We start from the raw sequence: 27,125 nt of genomic DNA, 5'->3' as shown, positions 1-27,125 counted from the left end.
GCTCGAAGATTTGATGTTTTTCTCTTTTTCCCATATGAAATTTAATATTATTTTGGTAATTCAGGACTCCATTTAAATGTCATTGGACATGAGGGGAATATTATAAACAGTTGTTTAGGAAGGCTTGAAATGGTAAAAATATTACTGAGCACCAGTTCAAGTTATTATTTAAAAAGAGGTTGAGATGGTATAAATTAAAATTAACGTATTTCAGGGCAGGAGATTTCCAACTTCATCGTTGTTTTTAATGTTGTTGTTGTTGTTATATTGGAGCGGTTTATTGTGAAATCTTAGGCGCAAGCCAGCATTCAAGTTGAATGACCGGCAAATGTAAACAAAGTTTTGAGGTCAAAAATTTTTTTTTGTTAAATGAAAGTTAGTGTAGGGGTATAATGTCATAGGATAGGGCCTAGACCCAATAGCGTATTCCTTCGTGTGCAGCAAGGTGAGAGGCCGATCGGCCCTTTTGCTTTCTCAAGAAAAGTTATAATGTCTGACGACGGTGGGGAGCGATCCCAGGACATAGTGGTAGAAGGACAGGGAGAGATGAAAGCTCTCACGTTAGAGGACTTAATGCAAGCGTTGGCTGCAAGTATTGGTCCAATTAAACATGAACTTGCAGAACAAATGAAGGCTAATAGTGTTTCATTAGAAAATAAAGTTGAACAAATGCGGGCCGATAGTGTTTCAGATAAACAGGAAATTATTCATAAGATAGACCAAGTACAGGCCGCGAGTGTTTCACTAGAGAATAAATTAGACCAAGTGCAGGCTGCGTGTGAAGTTAATAAAACAGAACTCAAGGCACAAATAGATGCAGTTCAGGCCGCGAGCGTAGCGATGGGACAGGAACTTAGGAACCAATTAACTCAAGTCCAGGAAGCATGTCACTTCGCGAAAGACGAATTAAAAGTGCACATGGATGCGTACATTACCATCGTTAATGAAAAGGTTGACCGCGTTAGAGATGAGGCTCAAATGGAACGCGCAGAAATTAAGGAAAAATTGAACGCTAGTGTCAAGGAACTCGCCGCTCTGCGATTAACTGATAAACAAGACATAGAATCACACATAGAGGAAATTCGGGATGAATGTAGGAAGGAGAATGACATCGTCCGGGGACAAGTCGAAGAAAAATGCGCGCAGATAGCTGGCACCTTGGACAAGCATGACAAGGGCATGAACGAGTTACGTGGGGAAGCCGCACGTACACTTGTGATCGTAGCAGGACTGAAAAACAAAGTCGAAGAACTAACTATAAATTTAGAAGACCGTAGCCAGAGAATAACCAAGTGCGAAGACGCAAACTTAGCGTTATTCCAGCGGACGGAAGACTTAATTGAACAGGGCCAATCATTTGCCGACACGGAAGTTCGCCTATTAGAACAATGCAAGGCGTATAATGGGCAAAATTCCGGCACAAAAGAAATAGCCAGTTGTAATCCCGACGGAATGGATGACATGCGAAAAGACTTGGAGATGTTGAAGGCTAGGTTGGAACCATCAGCGTCTAGCCAAGATTTTAACCTCCAATATCGCGAATACGAACCCCATGATAACCAGGGGATTCATAAGAAAGGAGGCCTATCCCATGCAGATACACACGGTTTCAAGTTTGAAAACAGAGATGGGTCGTCTACGTCATCAAATGCTATCCCGACATCGGTGGTACACGTCATTAAGATGTCTGATGACAAGCCACCAAAGTTCGATGCCCGCGGGCATATCACCCCGAAAGGTTTCATCCGGGAAATCGCCGGTTATATAAATGAGAATAAAATACCAGTAGATACCTGCGAACGGTCGAGAAATTCCTAGACGGAGCACCAGCTGTATGGTTCAGGGCTTTCTTGTATACTTTTGAAGATTTTGAAGGATTTCGGCGGGCTTTTCTCCAAAAGTTCTGGAGCATTCAGGAACAGCAGGAGTTAAGGCTGGAAGTATACTCCAGACGATATGCAACATCTTCACCCACGAAATTCTCTGATTACTTTGTGGCACAATTTCACAAGCTACGGGAGCTTGATAATCCAATGAGCGAAACAGAATTGATTAGCGCCATTGGAAAACAATTGCCATTCGAGGTCCAACGAATGATGATAGCGTCAAATGTCCAGACAGCTGTCGATGCGGAGGCTTTATTACGTCAATTAGACCTCACAACGCATCATTCGAACCCAAGACAAATTAGGAGCAGGGACCAACAGGTGAATAATGTCGAACGGACAATCGAACCGAAGACCACTAGTACGAAGAACCAGGGAACTAGTACTGATTCGGAACCTTGTCGAGCATATAATACGGAGTGGAAGCCGCGACAATGGACGAGACCAAGGAATTTTGCGGAAGGCAACCGGCAAACCAACCAAGGGAACTTTCGAGCCGACAGGGGATACCGTGGATTCCAGAGAAGTAATTATAGGCCGTATCCAGCTAGGAATCAAGGGAACCCAAGATATTACCAGGGAGGATCTCGTCAGGAGAAGGATGACAGATACCAAGAGTCTAGGCGGTATATAGAAGAGCTGAACAAAAGAAAATGGAAGGAGGCGATCCATGATCGAGGCCGTGATGAGGAAGCGACCGGAGCGGAGAGCTTGCAATTCCAAAGAGCAAGGAAAGGGGGCAGAGACCTGAACCCGAATGCACCGACGTTCGAATCTGAAGAACGGCTCGGGGCGAAAAAAAAACGCCGATTTTTAACTGAAGAATGGATCATCGCAGAGGTCGATACATGGGTTGTGACCTCTGACGAATTAATTGACGATCCCGAAATCCAAATTTCAAAGGAAATTAAGAGACTACCCGTGATATACACTAGGATCAACCACATGAGGGTTCGATCACTCATTGATACAGGCGCCAGCGTATCAGTAGTATCCCAAGTTCTGGTAAATGAACTACAATCCAAAGTAAACATCCCGGTTATCCCAGTTTCAAATTTGAAGATTCGTGGAATTATCCCGGATAAATCCGTCATATGTAAGAACCAGGCATTATTGGACATCGAAATTGGAAATTCAAAATTTGCTCATACATTTATTATCATGAATAAAATCAACTATAACTTGATCCTAGGGGCCGATTTTATGACCGAATACCAGGCTGTGATTGATATGGGGGATAACTCTGTCAGATTTAAGCACAGGGAAGGTATTGAGGATACAACCATGAACCCTCAGTCAGAGATAGGAGAACATGAAGAAATTTGGAACACCGAAGTCGTGAATCCGCTTAGGACGGACGAAAGTGTCATGAGTGAGACGGATGATCATGTGACCTCTGATGATTATAAACTGTTTGCGGCAGAATTGCAGGAAGGTGAAGTCAACTGTGGGAAAGTTATAGCAGATAAAGTTAATGCAGCTGTAATAGGTCCCGAGGGGAAGGAAAATTTATTCAAAATTTTAACAAAACATAGGGACACGTTTGGCTCAAAACCTGGAAAAATTGAAAATTTTGAATACGAATTAAACGTGAATGATTGGTCCCCGTATAAGAAGAAATTATATCCAATTGCCGAGAAATTTTATCCCCAAGTCCGCGAAGCTATTAGAGAAATGGAAGCAAGTGGATTGATTTCGAAGTCACCGACGCCATTTTTGAATCCTTTAGTGATAGTAAGGAAACCGGACGGATCAGTGCGCATTTGCCTTGATGCACGTGCTATCAACGAGAGATTAGTCCCAGAGTATGAGCAGGCCCCGCCTATTAAAGAGATCTTGAAGAGATTTAGAGATATGGAATATTTTACCACTTTTGACCTGACGTCATCGTTTCATCATATACTGTTGGAAGCTAAATCTAAGTTGTTGGCGGGATTCTTATTCGATCAACAGACTTATGTCTTTAATCGCCTCCCGTTTGGTATTAAGAACGCGGGTTCGGTTCTCATTCGAGCTCTTGACCGCAATCTAAGTCCAAAGGTCAAAGAGGCGACTATCATGTATGTGGATGATATCTTGGTAGCTACAAAAACACTTTCCGAACACTTGGAAAATATTAATGAAGTCCTCACCGATTTAGGAAGGCATAACTTCAAGGTCAACCTATCGAAATCACATTTTTGTCAGAAGGAGGTGTTATTTTTGGGTCACCTTGTAGATGGAGATGGTGTGCGACCAAACCCAGTCAAAATTGAGGCCATTAGGATGTTTCCTAAGCCTACTAAAGTAAAACATGTTCGGCAGTTCCTTGGAATGTGTCAATTCTTCGCTGATCATTGCCCTGATTACACGACCGTAGTAGCACCATTGCAGGACCTGCTTAAGAAAAATAATCGATGGAAGTGGGACCATACTTGTGATGAGGCGTTCGCTCAGACCAAGCAACGATTACTGCATAATGTTAAGCTCGGATACCCGGATTTCAGCCTCAAATTCATAATTCAAACAGACGCCTCAACCATAGGTATAGGAGCCGTATTACTGCAGGAAAACCCCGACGATCCAAGCATAAAAACCTATATTGCCTTCATGAGCCGGAAATTGCGGAAGCATGAGATAAAGTACACTATCACAGAATTGGAAATGCTGTCTATCGTGAGCGCTTTGCAGTATTGGAAGAAGATCGTGTATGGTTTTCAGATTGTTATCCGTACCGATCACAAAGCGCTGACGTTCATTATGAAGACCAATATGGCAAGCGAGAGGGTTAGCCGTTGGGCATTATTTATCCAGCAATTTGATCTAACAGTCGAACATTTCCCCGGGAAACTCAATATTTTGGCAGACACATTGAGTCGACATCCAAACCCGGAGGAAGTCGTAATCCACCAAATTGAGTTGATAGAAGAGGACCAGGAGGTCTTAAGGAATCTGAAGGACATCGGAGCGATACAGAAGAGAGATGGGTTCACTAACTTGATGATAGAGTTCTTTAACAAAACATTGCAGCCAGACAATCCACAGTATGACAGAGCTAGTAAATTATCAGCGAGCCACGATTATTTGAATGGGGTTCTTCACAAGTTTTTGGATGAGGAACACACGAAACTTCGCACAGTCATACCATCTGAAATGCAAGTACCGGTAGTCAACCATGTACACCGGGTCATTGGACACGGAGGTATAGGGAAGGTTTTGGCAACTATCCAAGAGACATTCGTGTGGGCCAAGATGAACCAAACAGTCCGAAATGTACTACGATCATGTGACGTCTGCCAAAGGATTAAACCTAATCCGTATTTACTTAAGCAATCTCCGCGCCCACTGTTACCTACTGAACCCCGCGAGATATTCGCAATGGACCTGTACGGACCACTCCCCAAGGCCCGTAGGGGAAACCAATTCATCCTTGTTAGTTTAGATGTATTCTCTAAATTGGTAGCCTTGTATCCGCTACAAAAGGCAAATTCTAAAACTGTACTACGAGGAATTACTTCACATATCATTCCACAGATGGGTAAGCCTAAGAAGATCCTTACTGATCATGGTAGTCAGTTCACATCTGCTGCGTTTGCAAATCAATTACGACAACTAGACATTCAGCATGTACTTAGTTCGATTCGCCATCCCGAATCGAATCCATCAGAGAGGATCATGCGAGAGATTGCAAAATTTTGCAGGATCTATTGTTCGGAGGCACATTGGCGGTGGATTGACGTGGTGCCCATTATAACTAAATGTATTAACACCACGATCCACGAAGCGACAGGCCAGATACCGGAAGTGGTTCACTTTAACAGATATCCGGCCAGGCCATGGCATAATGCAGTAGCATGTCCTGCAGATCCACGCGTATCCAGCAAAATTTGTATCAGAAAAACACGGGAACATTTGGAGGCACAAGCAGAACGACGATTGAGAAGGTTGAGGAATAAGCGATTCCACCGTCCGTTGAGGGTTGGCGAGCTCGTTCTAGTGAAGAAGCCTAGTGTATCTAACCCAGAGCAGAAGGTATACCACAAGTTTTGTAAATTGTTCGTGGGCCCTTTCAAGATTATACAAACTTATGACAACAATGCTTACAAAGTTCAGAGCTTGGATGGAAGTTCAGAGAACATCTATAACGCTGCAAATTTAAAGCTTTACCACACGCCAGCAGACCACAGGGAAGCAGAGGATGAACGAGAGGAAGCAGATGACGAGCCGGAAGAAGATGATGTCGAAGAAGAGGATGAAGAAGATGACGGAAGGGAAGAAGAAGTCCAAGTAATCCATACACCAATTGAAGCAAGGCCATGTCCAGAGTGTGGAGAGATAGACAGCGACGTGCAGGAATTTGTAAATACGATCCATCAAATCGAAAGACAGAACGAGGAGTTAAGGTTCAGGAACCAGATGCTGAGAGACGAAATCAATAGCCGTCGCAGAACAGAGGATCCGATGTCAAATCATGATAGTGATGATATGGACACATCATAAAAAAAATCTCATGATACTCACTAGATATTTTTTTACCTGGGCAAGAGGAAGATGAACCCGAGTGACTTAGGCCCATAGTCAGTCATGATTTGATTGATAATATAATATATGGTACATTTATTGGAATACAGAAGGGACGTTGAAAATATTTCGTTTAGGTAATGTCGAAATCAGAGCGAAGGAAGGACGACAGACTGGAGCCTGACGGATTAGCTCAACACGACAACTTTTAGCTACTTCACAGCAGGGAATATCATTAGTTGGCGTACAAGGAAATACAGAGTCCACAAATAAGTCTTGGTCAGAAAGAGGAAGGGGGAGAGACATACAAAGGAAACTCACAACATGAGTAATACCTTGGGATATTTTTGGCAGGACGGAAAGTCCGTGACCTCATGGAAAATTACAGCGGCTACGTGTACGTTCGCTAGCCTAAGTTCGAGCAGGTGGAGATTTAAATCACGTGACCGCTTGCCGGCCAATAGTAAAAATTTGATGGGAGACTCAGTGATACCATCTTAAGGAATGATGGATGAGATAATTTCGTAACTACAAAAGTAATCAGTGATAAATTATTATGAGTACACGGATGAATGTAATGAATTTATTAGATGTCACGCATGGAAAAATAATCAATACTTATTGGCAAATTAATTAAATTGAAGGCTGGATTTCTTGGAAACCAGACAGCTTGAATCTCATTGGCTGAAAGAAGACCACGTTGTAAGAGACGCTTACAAAGGCGCGAAATGTGAGGAGCTAAATCCATCCATATCTCCTAAATCTGTGATCACCAGGAGTTCATATTTTATCCAGCAGATATGCTAGCGGAGTGGATTAATTTGATGTAAATTTTAACTTCCAATTCGGAGTGCAAGTACCGATATTAAAAATCCACCCCCTCCCTAAGGGGCATGACGTCATCAAATCCGCGGGAAAAAGGCTTCATCCATATATACGGGGCAAGGGATCCTCGCCAACACACTTGTCTTGAATCGTTGGAGCTGAATTGACGGTCGCCAGCACACGTGAATTGAATATCGGGAGCTGAACTGTTGGTCGCCGGTAACTTAGAATTCTACGGACGTACAGTCATTTAATGGCGCGAGCATCCGCCAGTGTTTGTAAAATGTGATCGCGCTCAAGCAACAGGAATTAGAAAATGTTAACGTAGGACAGTGTTTGTCATTTGTGAATATCAGTGACGTAAAGTAATTACCCTGCAAGAGAGTAGTATAAAGTATATCACCATAAGTACGTACATAATAGACTGTGTGACGAACAGTACTTTACGGAAGTAGTAGCCTGTACTTTGCTGTATCGAACCGATATTATGAACACGTCAAGAGTGCCGTACGAAACAAGCGTATCGCGACGGGCGTAATAGTTGACACCTCGTCGTACGTGTCCAGGTCCATTGTGCGGTAGGTGGACGAAGATTAAATAGTGTAAATATATTAAATTCTTGGGTCTAGGATAGAAATTTGTTGTATCCAAGTTAAAGTATACAGTGTTAACGTTGTAAATGGTGAAGGTTTGTGGTAATCAAGATATGAGTGTAAAATGATAATGTGCCAGGAAATCTTTTGTGAAACTACGCCATCAAGAATGGAGGAGTAAAACGCAGAGAGGGGCCGGATGGAGCCTCTCGTCTGCAAAGCTGTAATGGAATACCGATAACTAAGATGAGTACTAAACTGTAAATAATATTTGGGAAATGTTATCGTGATGGGAAAAATGGGAATAATTTGATTATACTTGGTTACCTTCTGTAACAAGATGAGTCGCTTAACGACCCCATCCTAAATTTGTAGCACGGACAGTAGTAAATCATAATAATGTAAATAATCGGGTCTTTTATGTATTCAGTTTGTTGGAGATGTAAATTTGTATATATAGTGTAGTACGTTAAGTCATGCATGCATTCATATTTTCTTTGTAGTCATTAATAATTTTCTTTACATTTGATTTTGGTTATGATAGTTAAATAAGACCCGATATGTGTTTTCTGTTTTGTCATTTTAACGAGCAATTTAATGACATGGAAGGAAAATCCAGCTTCGCCATACCAAGTGTGTTTTGTTGTAATTAATATGGTCATATTTTCAAAGTGAAGTTGTTAAATTTGTGAGATGCGATTAATATAATATTTCCAAGTAAATCATATCTGGAGTGTTTAGTGCCAGAATAAATCGAGTTTGTACAAGGGGTTATGCGTTAAACATATTACGAGTGGACTACCGTGTAACAGGCGAAATTATTATTTTTTTATAATAATAATAATAATAATAAATAAATAATATAACTATTTTTTTTAAAAGAAGATATTTTTTTAAATATGATTCGGAGATAATAATAATTCATGTGATCAAGTGTTGAGTTTATCGGAAATCATTTAATGACGGGATGTCGTTTTTTTATTCGGAATTAAAGTGCGTGATAATTTAATTTGATCGATTAATAATATTGAAATGTAGATCGGTGCTAATAATCCGTACATGTTAATGAACGTGTGGTTTAAATTACGGTCCAATATTTTTTTACGTATAAATGTCGCGTTTTGAAGTTGCGATTTATTAGCCGGAACACGTAGGGCTAATATTACGAGACCATGATTGTCAAAATTTGGTAAATATAATTTCAAGATGTTACGATTATTTGTGGAGAATGAACTAAAGCGTAGATCAAAATGAGATAGAAAATGTGAAAGAATCTGCAGTCAGATAATAAAAGGTCGTACGATGTCAGAAATGAATAAATAAGTCAGTTGATGATTCTGTGAGAAATAAATGAATCGAGGAATATTGAGATAGAGAGGAAAATAAATTCCGTACGAGAGACACTTAGGATATTGATATGAGTGTAAAATGTACGGGCAGTGTCACAGAGAAATACTGAGTTACAGAGCGGGGAGAATTCGAACCCGTGACAGCATGTACGAAATAAATAGACTGCACAGCTATTCGTTGAGATACAACGGATCTAAGGATAATGAGAGTTCAGATTCCACATAAATGGTCGTATATTGTATTCATTGTAATGACGAGCGAGGACAATCATGATGTCGTGATAATAATAATAATAAATATTGCAGATAAAGGATTGGACCGCCTTAATTAATTGAGCGTTGATAAAGATGTTAAACGGGAATCTAAATGATAATATGCAACCGATAATAATAATAATAATGTAAGGACGATGTTAAATCATCGCGGTCAGATTAATAATAATTGTCATAATAATAACTGTAATGATGCCGTTGGTTGATCAGTGAAATATTTGTAATTGCGACCGATATCTGTATATATTTTGGCGGAAGTGACCGGTCCATTAATAATAATAACCTCTTAAGTGACGTGAATAATAATAATATCTTGAGTCACCTATTCATTAATAATAATAATCACGAGAGGGATATAATAATAATAACAGTAATAACCATTTGTGTTTGCATCCCGCATAATAATGATGATATTAATCAAACGTGACAGTGCCAGGAACCGTTGAGTAATAATAATAATAATAATAATAATAATAATAATAATAATAATAATAATAATAATAATAATAATAATAAGAAGAAGCAGAAGAAGAAGAAGAAGAATTTCAAGGATAATAATTTCATGAATATTTGTGACGATGGTGAATTAAATTATTTGGTGACAACATCCCTCTATTCGTATGTTTGAATAATACGAATGTTAATATTAGAATCATTTTGTTGCCTCGTTTTTGTACGGATTCCGTATGGGACGATGTTACAGTAATACTTGGCGTGTTTGTTTACTTCGCTCGCGATGCGAGGGGGGTCACTGGCACGGTATTTTCCCACCGCTTCTCGTTATCTCATCTATGGCAGTAGTCTACTGAGGCTAACTGGTGACAATTCAGATCACATGTAAATAAAATGTAAATGCTAATTCATTGGTATGGCACCAGCTGGATATCGTAAGATAGGAACTGTCCGTGGAATCCAGTTTTCGCATTTCACGAGAAACATTACCCAGTCCGAGTACCGGTCTCGGAAAAATGTATATAGCCGGAGTACGTCATCTTAGTTAAATCGGGAAGCCGACCGTAACATGGGTTATGCTCGGGCTCCCGATAGAAGAAAGCTATATCTTTGAACAACGGTTCGATTCAAATGGAATCGATCCGTAAATTATACCTCCAAAATGTCATTTTATTTCAGAAGCAACGCAGCAAGATATTGATACCACTTGCGGTATGGCAAGTGATTTATATATGTAACATGTGTGTAAATTCAAATATTGTTGCCACGTGTATCAAAGTTTTATACGTCAAATGGCGTAATAAACCGCTCCTTCTGGCAAATTATTTCAAAGGAAACCACTCTCATAATCTTTTTATTGTAGTTAGATGATGCCCTTTTTAAAGTAATAGTCACTTCCTAGTCCTATCATGGAGTCCTTAAATTCAAGTTACAATCGAGCCTTCCCCATTTTAATTTTAAGTTGCTCCGTTCATCCCCGTGTTCTATTATGCCGTTATATTTATATTTGATGATTTAAATAATGAACCGACACCCCTGAGATAAATGCTAGTCTGGGACTCGGGAGGTGGACGGGTGCAATGGTTATGAGGGTATTTAGGGGTTGTAGTAAGGATGTAAAGGAGAGGGCATATGTGTCTCTGGTAAGACCCCAGCTAGAGTATGGTTCCAATGTATGGGATCTCTCACCAGGATTACTTGATTCAAGAACTAGAGGAAATTCAAAGAAAAGCAGCTCGATTTGTTCTGGGTGATTTCCGACAAAAGAGTAGCGTTACATAAATGTTGCAAAGTTTCGACTTGGGGGAAAGGAGACGAGCTGCTCGACTAAGTGGTATGTTACGCTCTGTCAATGGAGAGATGGCGTGGAATTACATTAGTAGACTAATAAGTTTGAGCTGTGTATTTAAAAGTAGGTCAGATCACAATATGAAGATAAAGTAGGAATTCAAGAGAACAAATTGGGACAAATATTCATTTATATGAATGGTAGTTAGGGACTGGAATAACTATCGAGGGAGATGTTCAGTAAATTTCCAATTTCTTTGAAATCATTTAAGAAAAGGCGAGAAAAACAAAGATAGAGAATCTGCCACCTGGGCGACTCCCCTAAATGCAGATCAGTAGTGATTGATTGATTGATTGATTGATTGATTGATTGATTGATTGATTGATTGATTGATTGATTGATTGATTGATTGACTGACTCATATGTCCATCTCCTTAGCTGAATGGTTAACATCGACGCCTTTGTTTCAAACAGTTCCAGGTTCGATTCCCGGCCCAGTCGGGTTTTTATTCGCGTTTAGTTAATTCTTATTTCTTCCAACGGCCTCACTTTCATAATCACAAGATACACTATACTATCAACCACAACAGAAGAGAAATCTGAAATTTATTCGTAAGATACTGTTAATTTCCTAAACATATGCGTGTTTTGGATTCTTCGCGATGCATCTTATTCATATTTTCCTGAAAGTAGAAACAAAGAAATCCTGAAAGAACATTATACTTTTAGGACCTTCGAGGGTAATTAAATCTGCGATCAATGCACCCATACCCCAACAGATCCCAATGCATTATAAGGCAAAAATTTGCAAAGTAAAGAAAATATGTTACATTACTACAGGATATTTGGTTGTGCCGAGAAACTTCGATATGAATATGAAGGAAACTGAGGATGTTTCAAAACTCTTGCAGTGTCAAAAAGAATTTGGTCTTACGAACCATACAAAATGTTTCATGACTTATTGTTTATATCAGTTTATAATTAAAATACATTTATGTTGTTTCGAGTTTTCAGTTTGTGTTTGTTCTTCCTTCGTTCTTGCTAGCTGTTTTACGTCCGACTAACTCAGGTAGGTTTTCGGCGACGATGGAAATGGAAATGGCTAGGACGGGGAAAGAAGTAGCCGCCGCCAACATTTGTTTGGTGTGAAATTGGAAAAGAACGGAAAGTCGTTTTCACTTTTTCCCCGAGTGCAAGCTCACAGCTATACGACCCATACCTCGCAGTCATGGACTATTCGTTCTTTAACTTTGCCAGCAGCTTTCTCCTGACCTGGGTGCTATTTGAAACTTTAATTTGAAATCATAATAATTTGAAATATCCGTAATTTGTGCGCCAGAGTTCACCAAAAATTCCCCGAATTTACGTGCAGTATGATAAATTTTATCTTCTGTCACGGCATGTAGATCAGGCTGTTCAGTAGTACTTACAGTACGGGCCTTCAAACTGGGTGGTAACTGCACGTAAGTTCTGCAATAACTTCTCCATACTAACTTAAAATAAAGTATCCTTATTCTGACATTAACATCATCTGCGCAGGAGCACTTCATCCACAGACATACAACAAAAGATGTAGACTTCAATAGAAGGCCAGGAAATTCTCCATAGACAGTATAAAACACAACTGGATCTATAAAAAAGGGTAGTTGAAAAGTGCAACAAAAGGATGAGCTACCATTTGCAGCAAATTAGGAGAATACTCGTGAGATATTTGGGTGCATAAAACACAAGTTCCAGAATTTAACTACCGACACATGGTATCCCGATTACTGAATTCAAAGCTCATAATTCTCACTGATTTTATCACACACGCTGCTACTACGAGCAGATGTATCTTGCCTTCAAAAATCAATCAATCAATCAATCAATCAATCAATCAATCAATCAATCAATCAATCAATCAATCAATCAATCAATCAATCAATCAATCAATCTACAGTTCATCACGGTGGCATATTCTCTAGCAGTTGTTTACCTCATATTCTCTGGAATGTTTTCAAAAACATCGTAATTGATCGAACATTTCCCTTGATAAATTATTCCAGTCCTTTACTCCACGCCCTATAGATGAATATTTACCCCCATTTTACCTCTTGAATTCCAACTTTATCTTCATAATATGATCTTTTCTAGTTTTAAAAGCCCCACTCAAGGTTATTCGTCTACTAATGTCATCCGTTGCCATTTCTCCACTCACAGCTCGGAACATACCACTTAGTCAAGCAGTTCGTCTCCTTACTTCCATGTCTTCTCAGCCCAAAGTTTGCAACATTTTCGTAACACTACTTTTTTTTGTCGGAAATCACCCAGAACAATTCGTGTTGCTTTCGTTTGGATTTTTCCAGTTCTCGTATCAAGTACTCCTGGTGTGGGTCCAATTTACTGGAACCATATTCTAATTGGGTTCTTACTAGAGACCTAGATTCCTTCTCTTTTACATCCTTACTACAGTTCCTAAATACCCTCATAACCACGTGGAGAGATCTGTATCCTTTCTTTACAACCTCGTTAATGTAATTACCCCAAATAAGATCATTCCTTATATTAATACCTAGGTACTTACAATGATCCCCAAGAAGTACGATTACCCTGTCATCACAGTAATTAGAACTGAGAGTGGTGGCGGTGAAGGACTTAAGAGCTGATTTTTCATCCTGTTCGCCATCATAGCATTGTCTGCTGTCCATCTTGTAACATTGTCTAGGTTTCTTGTAGTCGCTCACAATCCTCCAACTTATTTACTACTCTGTACAGTATAATATTTCCCTCAAATAACTGCATCTGTGATTCCAATTCTTTACTTATATCATTTATGCATATAAACATGAAGGTCCAATAATAATGCCCTGTGGGAACTTCCCCTTAATCCTTACAGGATCAGATAACACTTCTACTCTTATTCTATGAGTTTTGTTTTCTAGATATGTAGCCATTCATTCAACCACACTTTTGTCTAGTCCAATACACCTCGTTTTCGCCAGCAATCTCCCATGGTCAACCCTATCAAAAGCCTCGGATGGGTCAATAGAGATACAGTCAATTCGACCTCCTAAATCTAAAATATTAGCTATATCTTGCTTTAATCCTACGAGTTCAGCCTAACTGGAACCCGAACTGCCCTCTATCAAACAGTAATTTCGCATACGTGTCTAATATAATCATAAAGACTGCTTTCCCAGAGTTTAAAAACAACACATGTCATGACTGGCCTGTAATTATTCGTTTCACAGTATGTTTATTAAACTTTTATTTTATTACAAGTTGCTTTACTTCGCAACGACACAGATAGGTCTGATGGCGACGATGGGATAGGATAGGGCTAGGAATGGGAAGGAAATGGCCGTGGCCTGGTGTAAATGAACAAAGGGAGTGTATCTGTCAGGGCTTACAGAAGACAAACGTATTTAGTCAGCAGTAACTAAAAGTAGTTAAATATAAGGGCAAGATTCAGATAGAGGAGGCGACTAATACTGGTGAATTTTTGAAATTTACCTATGATAATGCATTTACAAAAAGATACAAAATTTGAAATCTAGAAAAGCACGTGGGATTGATAAGATTTCTGGGATATATTAAAAAAGTGGGTTGGGGTATAGCGCCATATCTGAAATATGTATTTGATTACTGTTTGCAGGAAGGGGCCACACCATACGAATGGAGAGTTGCAATAGTAGCCCCAACGTACAAGAGAAAGGGTGATAGTTCGAACCACCACTGTCGGCAGGCCTGAAGATAGTTTTCCACTTAAGTCGGTAAGGTGTGACTTTATTTCGCCTGTCATGTCGTTTATTTAAGGAAGCAACGTTGACATTCTAATTGAATTTAAGTCCATAGTGTGTTACTAATTTCGAGTGTTATATCTTTTATTACACGCTTCAACGCTGATAGAGATTAAAATTTAATCTATTTCCTTCCAAGGAAAATTGAGATCTGTTGGTGAGAAAGTTGCCTCTTTTATTGCGTTTGGAAAAATTTTACAACATGTGTGCAGTTATTTCTTGTGATGATTTATTGATAAGCAATTTTGGTGCATGTGGTTCCAATCTACGAATGATTTACGTATGTGTTTTTCTACTCCAGCGGGAGTCGTGTATTTTTGTACTAGATATCCCACGTAGGCAGTTGTCTACAACTATTTTTAGGAATTTCCCTCCGCGATTATGTAGATTTAAGGCTAGCGTTCACTAAGATGTCATGCGCAGACATCGAGCACGAGTACTCGTTCAAATGCTTAAATAATTTAAACAGGTAACAGTGTTACAATTCAAGCCCAATGTAGAAAATTTAAAATCTTACGTTGTGTTATACCTATCATAATTTGTTATATTAGTGTCCTTGTCTTGCCCATACAGTCACGAATATACGCTCTCCTTCACTTATATCCAAGGTTATTTTATTTCCCATGGAATTAGCAAGCATTGGGATCCGCTGAGTAGCTCTGGGACATTACTGATGTGGTACTTATACGGGGCAGTATATTACTGCAGAATTTCGACAGCGATTTTACATGGGTAGACAGTATGTTATCTACGAAAGTCATTTATTTCGTATTCAAGGATATGCGTACATGAAAATCTATGGCGGGTTAGGAACGGTAGGAGGGGGGGGGGAGTATTCATATGGGTGAAAGAAGTATTTGTAAGCTACCAACAAGTTAATGATGAGAAACATAGTAAAAAGTAATAGGCAACTTGATGTTTTTGGGGTGTACAGACCTGGCAAGGCTGGCGCTGACGCTGATGCGGAATTATTCGATGAAATAATCAGCTATGTGGTGAACGACACAGAAAGGAACGTCATTGCATCCAAATTTCGCATCAACATGACCGGTGTGTCATTTTAAGAGGGAATTTGTGGGATGGAACCCCAGATACTTCCTCTTTATGCTTCGAACGCGAACCTTCGACAAATGATGTTATCGGCAAAGAAAATGGAAGAAACATGAACGGCCTGAAAGTGAAAGCCCCTTTAGGCGTCAAATGCTTTAATACCGTCGTTCAGCATGCCCTTATACACGATCACTCCATTCTCCAGTTGCTGCGATACTCGGCGCGTCCGGACTTGAATCCATGACTGTCAAGTTTCGTGAGATGTCTCTTAACGCTCTTCCTATATGGTGTGCTACGGGGAGACAACCAAGGAACACGATTTGACGGAGGGAGGGCGGTACAGGAAGATTTACAGGACGAGGCTGGCATAAGTGAGTGTCACCAATGCCGGAATCTACTCGGGGCCCGGGGTCGTCACCCCATGCCTCATAGTAGAATATTTACAAATAAACTGAATAACATATGTGAATTCTTAAGACTAATCAAAATTACATGTGAAATCTCTACCTACTAAATATGAATACTAAACCTACACAATATTAAAAAGATAGAAACACTGAATATAAATGTAGTGCAATGACGATAATCGAAAATGAAATATGCATGATAAACCCAATAAATATGAATCTTAAACCTACATTATATTAAAAAGAATAATCACGGAATATGAAAGTGGCTGAATAAGTAAACTACAGCGTGTAGCAGTTCTCAAGTATGGATAAGCAAAATTACTATAACAGTCAGTATTTCGGAAGGCTCTTGGCCTGGTGTGCGCCTCGGTAAATCATCTGATCTTCATTCAATAACGTGCTAATAGAAACGCGTTTCCAATCGGCTGTGGCGAGGGTTGGAGTGCCGGCAACATCGCAGTCAGGAAATGAGTAAGACAGACACTGTTGTCTCTTCTCTCTGCGCGGCCAAGGATCTTCCTAAGTGGTCACTGGTATAGAACCCTCAACAATAAAACGGTAGCTTTCAAACGCTTTCCGGAGAATGGTGCACTCGTTCTTCAGGTGGAACAATGACTATACCCAGTGATGACGACATGACCTCACGTGACCCATACTTACGCGCTAAATGAGTATCCTATTGTACCTTACGGGGTCATTAATAAATAGAAAAAGTGGGTCACAGAGTGAGAAGGCAAATCTTACCATATTATTCCTGTCCTCTTCTTACCTGGCTAGTCAGCGACGAGCCCGCGGACGCTCGATGACTTGTCAAATACACTAAATAAACTTAAAGATATAGTGGGACAGGAATTGCGATTGTGTGAGTGAATGAGGATAAGATTTTTACAAACTAATCTTTAATGATCGAAAACATAAGAATCGGCCAAAAATAACACTAATTGTATCAAGAGTCTAGCCACATAAAACACAAATACATGAAGTGGCAACCTAATCAATTAATCTTGTTGGAAGCCGTGAGTAAATTAACGGGAGCTCTTATATACAACTTGACAAGTTAAAGCAGATTCACTTCTGAAATTTTCGTCACAAAAAGTCCGGATACACGAGATTGGGAACAAAAATTATTCGCACATAAATAAATTAAGTCTACCATTACTCCCTTAAATTCGGGATACAAATATACATGAACACAAATGCGCTCATATGCACAGACGAGTCTAAAACTCGCGACCCCTAGCTTGCGTACGTGCTATCCCTCTATCAAACATAATTAGATGACAAACATTGAATATAAACATATACATGAACACAACAAAATAACACGGTGCAAATCAAAATGTTACTGCACCTGAAACAAAATTTACAAAGAGTACACTCATCATGCGAGCTTGGTGAAGCAGGTCTTTCTCCGATGTCTGTGTGGGTGAGAGCATCGACCTTCCTTGAGGAGAGAGGGATAGCAAGGGCGCCGGTCCCTCGGGTACAAACAAAAATTAAGTCATCTGACTTCCAGTACAGGCCGAGTCTTTCATACAGCTAGCTTATGTCACGTGGCTGGCTGGCCATACAAACCATTCCACTGAGCTGTCGTCTGGGTAAACATTTATATCTTCAAAGCAGGGCATCTCGCAGGCTCTCAATGCCTTCCGATCATATAACAAATCATTTCTTCTTATATGCGAATCACTTTCCTCAGACTCTCCATCCGGCTTATATGCCGGACCTCATTTCAGGTCATTCCAAGTAAACGGAATATTATCCGTACATTACATTTCTTATCCAACAATCTCCAGTTCAAGCCACGTGCACAGTCATGAGAAAACTCGCCAGAAACATATGGATGACCCTCAGCGTTGAGGATACATTGCCCAAAGCCTCTACTGCACCTGAGAAGCTCATGCACCAACCTATAGCATGCAAGTCCTATTTCTAGGTCGCCTGCTCTTTTAATAAGGGTATCGTACTCGACATTACAAGGTATCTATGTCCTTTATATATGAAAGACCCTAGCTCCGCAAAATCACTACACAATATAACCCAATGAAATAACATGACTCTACTGACACTAAAACAAATCTAAATCCAACCTAACTCCCTCATATCCAAGTAAACAAAAGATACGAAGCTACTACACTAACTGTACGTGCAAATGTCCTGTATTAAATACATGAATGCCATAGGGGCTCTTTAAATTGATTATTTACAAATAAAATATATGCGAAGCTAACTGTCCCTAACTCATGCTAAATAAATCTGTTCAAACTTATCTTATCATGATGACCTCACGGCTCCCCCAGGCCGGACTCGGTTATTGGACTTAGCCCAACATCACTCTATCGATGTCCTGGGTCGATGGTCCTCGGTTCAGATCCTGGATTTATTCCATCGTCATGCCGTCTACTTGCCGCGGCGTCGTCTACTTGCCACGACGCCGTCTGCTTGACGCGAGGTAGTCTACTTGATGCAATTGTTGGAAGGTCTCGTGCTATTGGAAGCTCTTTTCGTAGTTTCCACTGCAGTGACTGCAATTAGACATTCAGTTAAACGTCTGCTAGAGCATTCCTATCACTCGCATATCTCCATTAACTCGTTAGGACTGAAAGTACTGCCTAACTCGGTTAAAATGTGATTTGACCAATTTTTAGTGATCGACCGCGCACGAACTACGAGCTGAAGTCTACAAACTTGTTAGGGTTGAAAGTATTGACCATTACAATTGACAGTTACTTGACAAATTCTTAGTGTTCAACCGCGCACAAACTACGAGCTGAAGTCTATAAACTCGTTAGGGCGGAAAGTATTGTCTATTGTTCAACCGCACACGAACTATAAGCTGAAGTCTATGAATTGTTCCCTTTCTAGTTCGGGTTCTAGCAAATAAGCATAAGATTTATGTCTCTGTGTAGGTTGTAAAATCACGCCGCAGCCTTCTAACGAGCTGACCTCCTCAACGGGCAAGAATGAGCGCACGAATAATTATGTCTTTGTGTAAAATACAAATTCACGCCGCAGCCTCCTGCGTGGCTAACATCCAGTACGGGTGAGACTGAAAGAACGAGTAAGTGCCCTCTCCACTGAGCACGCGCTATTTATTGGTTCAGATAGAGACGCCAAGCCAGGGAAACCACCGAGATACATACTTGACTTCCTTGTGCAGAGAAGAGTTTAGTTCCCACTCTTTCCCCGCACAAGTTGGATAATGGAAGGCAATGACTGTTAATATCGGAAATCGAGTCTTAGCACTCAGAAATTTATGACCACTTTTTCTGTAGTTTCCATTTCCCTGGATTTCGACCACGAACGAAGATATCCTCTTCGTTTTTTTAAACTTTCCAGACCTGCGTTCTGCCGCCTTTCTTCTTATCAGGATAGTTCCCGTAACAGCATATGCATCGCTCCATCCTGCACAAGCGATTTCCTTGCTCTGTCACAGAGTGAGCCACACCCGTGCTTGGCGGGATATCCCCCTTCGCTCCAAGCTGCTACTTCGCGCCCATTCCTGAATTTGACTCCCTGATATCACATTTCTGATGCGTTAAATATTTATCTCTAATACCATGAACGATATGGTTCACTATTCATTAGTGAAGGCGATAATAGCCCAAAACACAAGAAAGTTGTACTTTCTTGGAAACCGCTAGCGTTAGGAAGAAAATGCGTATGCCCTTTCTCGTAGAAAATTTAATTTCAAGGTCACGTTGTTCACTTCACTTTTTCGACAGGGCCAACCATTAGCCCGTTATTTTAGTTGATGGAGGACAATAATTGCCCAAATTTGGGACATACCTCTCTAAAATACTACACTAGTTCGAAACGATGAAGTGTATAAAGTCGAAAGTATCCATGGCGTGACTCGGGATTTCAAGCTATATTCTTACCACATTTCAGCTCAATCGGTCCAGTGGCTTTCGAGTCTGTCTGGAACAAACAAACAAACAAACAAACAAACAAACAAACAAACAAACAAACAAACAAACAAACAAACAAACAAACAAACAAACAAACAAACAAACAAACAAACAAACAAACAAACAAAAAACAAACAAACAAACAAGCAAGCAAGCAAACAAGCAAATAAATAAACAAACGAACAAACACCTAATTTTTATCAACAGTATAGGTATATCACCATTTCTAGGAAAGGATGTTCTTTTTGCTAGTGGTTTTACGTCGTACCGACACAGAGAAGTCTTATGGCGACGATGGGATAGGAAAGGCCTAGGAGTTGGAAGGAAGCGGCCGTGGCCTTAATTAAGGTACAGCCCCAGCATTTGCCTGGTGTGAAAATGGGAAACCCAGAAAAACCAACTTCAGGGCTGGAAAGGATGGTATCTCGTGCTGTAAGTCGTTGCAAGTATTACCACGAAGACTTTTTGTCATGTGTGGAGTTACGCGAGCCTCTCTCTTAGATTAAAACTAAAAGAAATCTGCAAAAAATTCTGTACCAGTGTTCCTTTGTGTCTTTATGTATATATTTCAAGGCTAAGCTGAAATGAGCTATTTCCCTTCGCCTTTCTCTCATCAACCGTGAACTCAGTGAGTGGGCTATCGGAGCAGGCTTCTTCAACATGAGTAGTTCTAATTTCGATCTGAAGACAGGTTAATGAAACGCTTTTTTTTGTAGCATTGGACTTCGTCTCCTGTCTGATGTCAACACCGCACGGCAACAAGAAAGTCACGATTTCCATGGGTGTAATTCGGGGAAAATAGTTTGTCAAAGTCAAGTGTCAAATCATTTGTCGGGACCAAGTAGTGCAATAGTCTCACAGAGGGATAACACAGCAGTGAAGCGTGACTAAATCATGTGCGGGAATACAATAAGCAAGTAAAACGCTACTGATAACACCTCGCACTTATCTCCGCATCTAGCTGCAACTCCATGCTAAGATTGAATTATTGTTCTAATTTCTTAGGGATATCACCAGCTATTTATTTGTTTATTTATTAGCTTGAAATACCGGTCATTAATGGGTTAAAGAGTATCAAGCTTCAGATACTGAACGTTATACTACTGGATGACGCACTGAAACCTCAACACCTCCTGGTACCCTGTGGTGCGCAGATCTGCTGCTGACCTGGGAGCAAGAGACACAGAGTTGTCCATGGAAGAAGCAGCTTGAGTATATGTCAACGCCTGCAACCTGAAGCGTCTGCCCTTGAGATTTGTTGACAGTCATCGCGAATCAGGCACTTAGGGGGCGATTATATTGAGAAGGGTGAATGCAAATGGGCTGAGCACTTCTGGGCACTCGGAGAGGAGGCGAGGAGGATTTCAGAAAACTCCAACCTATCGAAATATTTTACGTGAAACAAGTTACTGCAAATCAATTTCTGAAGAATTTTCTCCTTCAAAATGTCTTCCTAATCCCAATATTAAGGGAGATATTTTGAAGTCCGTATTCCCGTTTGAGGACAGTGTACATGTTCACCCAGATTCATCTTCGCCCACGAAAGAAGAAATGAAACTGATCATTCAGCCACTCAAGGACAACAAGCCCACTGGTGAAGATTGTAAGTACGCAGGTGAAGTGGATAAACTAACGGAAATTATCTCCAAGATTTGGAAAACCGAGGGACTTCCTCTTGGATGGACTTCTGCTGTGGTTCACTCCCCTCATAAGAAACGTGACAAGATTGACGTGGACAACTACCGCGGCGTATCTCTTCTTCTAATAATCTATAAAATTCTGTCAAATCCTCTTCAGGTTAGGGCAGAGGAACAACTAGATCCACAAATGAGGGGGTACCAAGGTGGTTTCAGGAAAGGGCGGTCATGTGCCTGGCAGACTTTGAGCCTGAAATGTATCCTTTATTAACCGTATCTCAGGAATGAGAAGTTTGTGGTGACCTTCGTAGACTCCAAGAATGCCTATGAATCGACTGATCGTTCCACCGTAATCCAGATCCTAAATGAATCTGGCTTAGACAACGAAACAAGAGTGATCATCCATCAAACCCACACTGATACCACGTCTGAATAAAGTTTAGGAGGAGATGTCCGGCTCCATGGCTAAATGGTTAGCGTTCTGGCCTTTGAGCCAGAGGGTTCCGGGTTAGATTCCCAGCCGGGTTGGGGATTTAACCTTAATTGGTTAATTCCAATGGATCGGGGGCCATGTGTGTGTGTGGCGTATTCAGCATTAGAAATCATCCTAGGTAGGGCCCTCATTTTCACAGACATGCAGGTCGCCTAATAGGCCGTCTCCGAGGAAAACACCCGCACCAGGCCTCTCCGCAGGCCATATGCCATTATTATTAGGGGAGAGATCAAGTTCCTTTGAGATTAAGACAGGGGTTAGGCAAGGAGATGAGTTATCACCCGTACTCTTCAACTGTTTCCTCGAGAAAGTCATCTATCTATCTATGCGAATATGTGAGCTGCATTCGGTTGTTAGGTTGAACAGAAGAACCAGAATTGGTATTTGATTTGTACGCTTTTAAGTCAAGCCTTGTTAACGATTTATGTGCATCCGTTGGATGTGAGGAACAATAAAATGATTTCCTATATGCAGAGGTAGTAAATATGATTTCTTTCAGAGCTCATATTTATGAACAAGGTTATGACATTTGTATATGTGGGTGATAGTTATCGGGTAACTTGAGATGACCTCGATCTCAAGAATATACAAATGGCAAGTATTACTATCAGTGTTGGCGATGTGTGACTATCTGATTAATGGTTAAATCAGGTGGCATGGATCGGGAGTAGTGGAAGTAATATTTGACCCGGACTGATTTTTTTCTTTTGCAGTCCAGTTTCGAGCCCATATAGGTACGGTTATCCATGTTTGGCTATAAATTAAGGTCTAATGGTTGTCCAGTTTTCCAAATTTGTGTTTTGGTGATGTTTATGATAGGTAGCAAAGGAGAGATGTTTCAAATTTGTGTAATTTTTTAATTTTTTCTGTGAAACCGAAATTTTAAGGCTGGTGGGAGTACCAAATTGCTAGAGTTATAGATGAATGAATCTGATTATGAATATTTAGTAGGCAGGTATGTGATATGTACTGAGCAGTTCTCCGATAGGACTTTATGACCAGTAACGATATTATGTCGGTGAATATAAAGGAGGTGTTGCGGCAGATGAGCGAGCAGTTCAATGAACAATTCAGGGAGCATAAAGAACAGGTATTTAGTACGTAAAGTCGAGTGGCTGAACATATGACTGAGAAGTTGGTGGAGAGTGAACCTATATCCTTCCAGGTGAGTCAAGCACGTCTTTACTGCCTCGGCTAAGCAGCCCGCAAAAAAAGCATTTCGGGTCACTTTAACTTTTTTCTTACAATTTGCTTTACATCGCACCGATACAGATATGTCTTATGGCGACGATGGGATAAAAAAGGCCTAGGAGTGGGAAGGAAGAGGCCGTGGCCTTAATTAAGGTGTGAAAATGAGAAACCACGGGAAACCACCTTCAGGGCTGCCGACAGGGGGGTCGAACCCACTATCTGCCGGATGCAAGCTCAACAGCTGCGCGCCCCTAAACGCACAGCCAACTCGCCCGTTCCCACTTTAACTAAGAAGTTGGGAAATCTACGATTTCACTTTGACATACAGACGAACTAAAATAGTTTTCTATTAAAGATGTGGTAGTTATATCAGTCTTTGGAGGTACCGTATATTCTAAGTCATTATGAAGGCGATCCTTTATAACAGTTCAGTTCAGTTCAGTTCAGAAGAACATCAGCGTTTACGACCGTTTTATACAAAACATAAGGGGAACATGAGCGGATTCAATTGTCCAAAATGTGATGTACAAACCCGCTGCTGGGAAGATTAATTTATACGGTCTGTTAAATTAGTCTCTAATGAGGAGAAGAAAGGGCGGGCCCGCCATGGCTCGCGCGCCTTAAGGGCAGGACGGATCGGTGGCTCCAGCTCAGCGGGGGAACTGAAGGGGCGAGGGGCAGCGCACTGCCTTTGTTTGAAAACAAATGACAAGCAGGGGGCGAGCTACATATAGCGCTACAGAGAGTTGTACGGTCTGCGCCTAAAAAAACTAGCACGGCCTGCTTTAAGCCACTTCGTTATCGGGAAATGCCTGGAGGTTCAGACTGCACGACTGCATATTTCCAAGAGTCCTGGGGCGTAGCTCACAATCAGTCCCCTTGTATAGGTCTATGGAGCAGAGCACGGCTGAGTGGAATACGGTCATGGATATGCATGCGAACTAGTCGGTGCCAAGTTGTGAGCCTGCCTCTTGTCCGAAGGCCCGGGTTCATTTCCCAGCTAGGACAGGATTTATACCTGGATATAAGAGCTGGTTCGAAGTCCACTCAGTCTACGTGGACTATGTGAGAGTGAGATAGTGGCTCCGGTCTAGAAAGCCAAGAATGACAACCGAGAGGATTCGTTGCGCTGACCATGCGTCACCTCGTAATCTACTGACCTTGCAGCGGTCACTTGGTAGGCAGGGCCCGTCAGTCCTGTGGCACCATGGAGTTTGTCTGGTTTGCACATGCGTGCGAATACTGTCCGGCTCTATGGCTGACAGCTGCCAGTCCTAAGTAATTGAGAAAAGGTTATTATTATTATTATTATTATTATTATTATGTCCGACTCGTTGGCTGAATGGTCAGCGTACTGGCCTTCGGTTCAGAGGGTCCCGGGTTCGATTCCCGGCCGGGTCGGGGATTTTAACCTTCATTGGTTAATTCCAATGGCCCGGGGGCTGGGTGTTTGTGCTGTCCCCAACATCCCTGCAACTCACACCCCACACATAACACTATCCTCCACCACAATAACACGCAGTTACCTACACATGGCAGATGCCGCCCACCCTCATCGGAGGGTCTGCCTTACAAGGGCTGCACTCGGCTAGAAATAGCCACACGAAATTATTATTATTATTATTATTATTATTATTATTATTATTATTATTATTATTATTATTATTATTATTATTATTATTATTAACAAATACATTGCAAATGGGGAATATCCCGGTGGCAATGGTTAGGACAGTAGTGTTCAGTATGGTATGTTGCAAAAGACAAGGAAAGTGTTGAGTAAGAGCAGACATTTTGTTAATAGCGTTAGCGTGCTGGCCTTTGGTTCAAGGGGCCCCAGGTTCGATTCCCGGCCGGGTCGGGGATTTTAACCTTAATTGGTTATTTCCACTGGCTCGGCGGCTGGATGTGTGTGTCGTCCTTAAACAGAAAATACAAGGAAAACAAAGAATTAGAAAAATAAGAAAAAAATACCGTAGCATGAAGATGATTTATGTAATAGGTCCTACTAGTGATGGCTGAATTGTCGGAGTGACAGTGGAGCTTCATTTATTGCGACAGTGTTAGTGGATTCTGAAGTATTCAAGGTGACCAACGTAATTCTGTCACCTTGAGCTGAGTCCGTCCGAGGAGACATTCTTCGCAATAAGCAGCTGTTTTACCAGAAAAGATATTTCTCCGACTCAGTAGGGGGGCTCGTTTTTTTACAGCTCCTTATTGTACATCTTTCAGTTCAGAGCACTCTATTAAGATGGCCATCCAGCCAGTCAGTGATGGTATAACAGACGTTATGCAAGTTCCAAACAGAAATACAGTTCCGTAAGTCTTTGATACTCCGTTCTTTCAGCAGACACGATACTTGCACGTTCCAACTACACAGTATTTCACTTGTTTCTGGGACAAGCAGGCTGTTAACAAAAGGGCTACTCTTACTTAACACTTTCCATGCCTTTTGCAACATACCGTACTGAACATCACTATCGTATTACTATTCTCCTTCTTCCTAACCTTTTCCCAATTACTTGGGGTCGGCACTAAGAACCGGCAGCTGTCAGGAAACCACTGCAACCTTTATACAGACAGTCAAAGAGAGGACCAAAGAAAGCCATGTGGCAATAAGCACATAGAAAGAAACAAGGAGAATAGGAACTATTTAGTTCTGTGTTGTCATTGAAGAGAGCTAAATTGGATATTATGACTAATAGGTGAACTAAACATGAAAATACAATTTTGACAAAGGAAGGTGAAATTTTGAAACGCTGGAGATCGCTTATTTCCAGAAGTAACCGAATGTGGAGAACCCTAAAAAACTATGAGAATTTTCTAGGAAATGAAATGAAATGGTGTATGGCTTTTAGTGCCGGGAGTGTCCGAGGACATGTTCGTCTCGCCAGATGCAGGTCTTTCGATTTGACGCCCGTAGGATGAAATGATGATGAAGACAACACTTACACCCAGCCCCCGTGTCAGCGGAATTAACAAATTATGGTTAAAATTCCCGACCTGCCTGGAATCGAACCCGGGACCCCTGTGTCCAAAGGCCAGCATGCTAACCATTTAGCCATGGAGTTCTAGGAAATAAAGGCCTTGTACATCGTGTGACTTTTCCCATCGGAGCATGGAAGAGTCTTAGGAAGAAGGGAATTCAGTGGTTCAATATTCTCTCCAATAAAATAATTCGGTAAGATTTCTGAGGACTGAAGGCAAATCATCATTATCTCAATTTGAAAACACAAAGGGGATTTTAGGACTGTGAGTATTAGAGAGGGATCAAGCATATGAGTTAAGCAATGGAATTCTTGGGGGAACATCATTTAGGAAAACTGAGAGAAGAAAATAAGATTGCAGAAAATCAATTCGTGGTTATACCTAGCAAGTCGACAACAAATACTCTCTGCGCTCTCTGAATGTTGATCAATGGGTACGGACTGAGTAGAAAAAATACTCACGGTTTTCAGGTGAAGGTGTTTTAAGGAGGAAATCAATA

This window comes from Anabrus simplex, chromosome 1 (assembly GCF_040414725.1).
Source record: "Anabrus simplex isolate iqAnaSimp1 chromosome 1, ASM4041472v1, whole genome shotgun sequence".
Lineage (NCBI taxonomy): Eukaryota > Metazoa > Arthropoda > Insecta > Orthoptera > Tettigoniidae > Anabrus > Anabrus simplex.
This window is presented reverse-complemented; position numbering follows the sequence as displayed.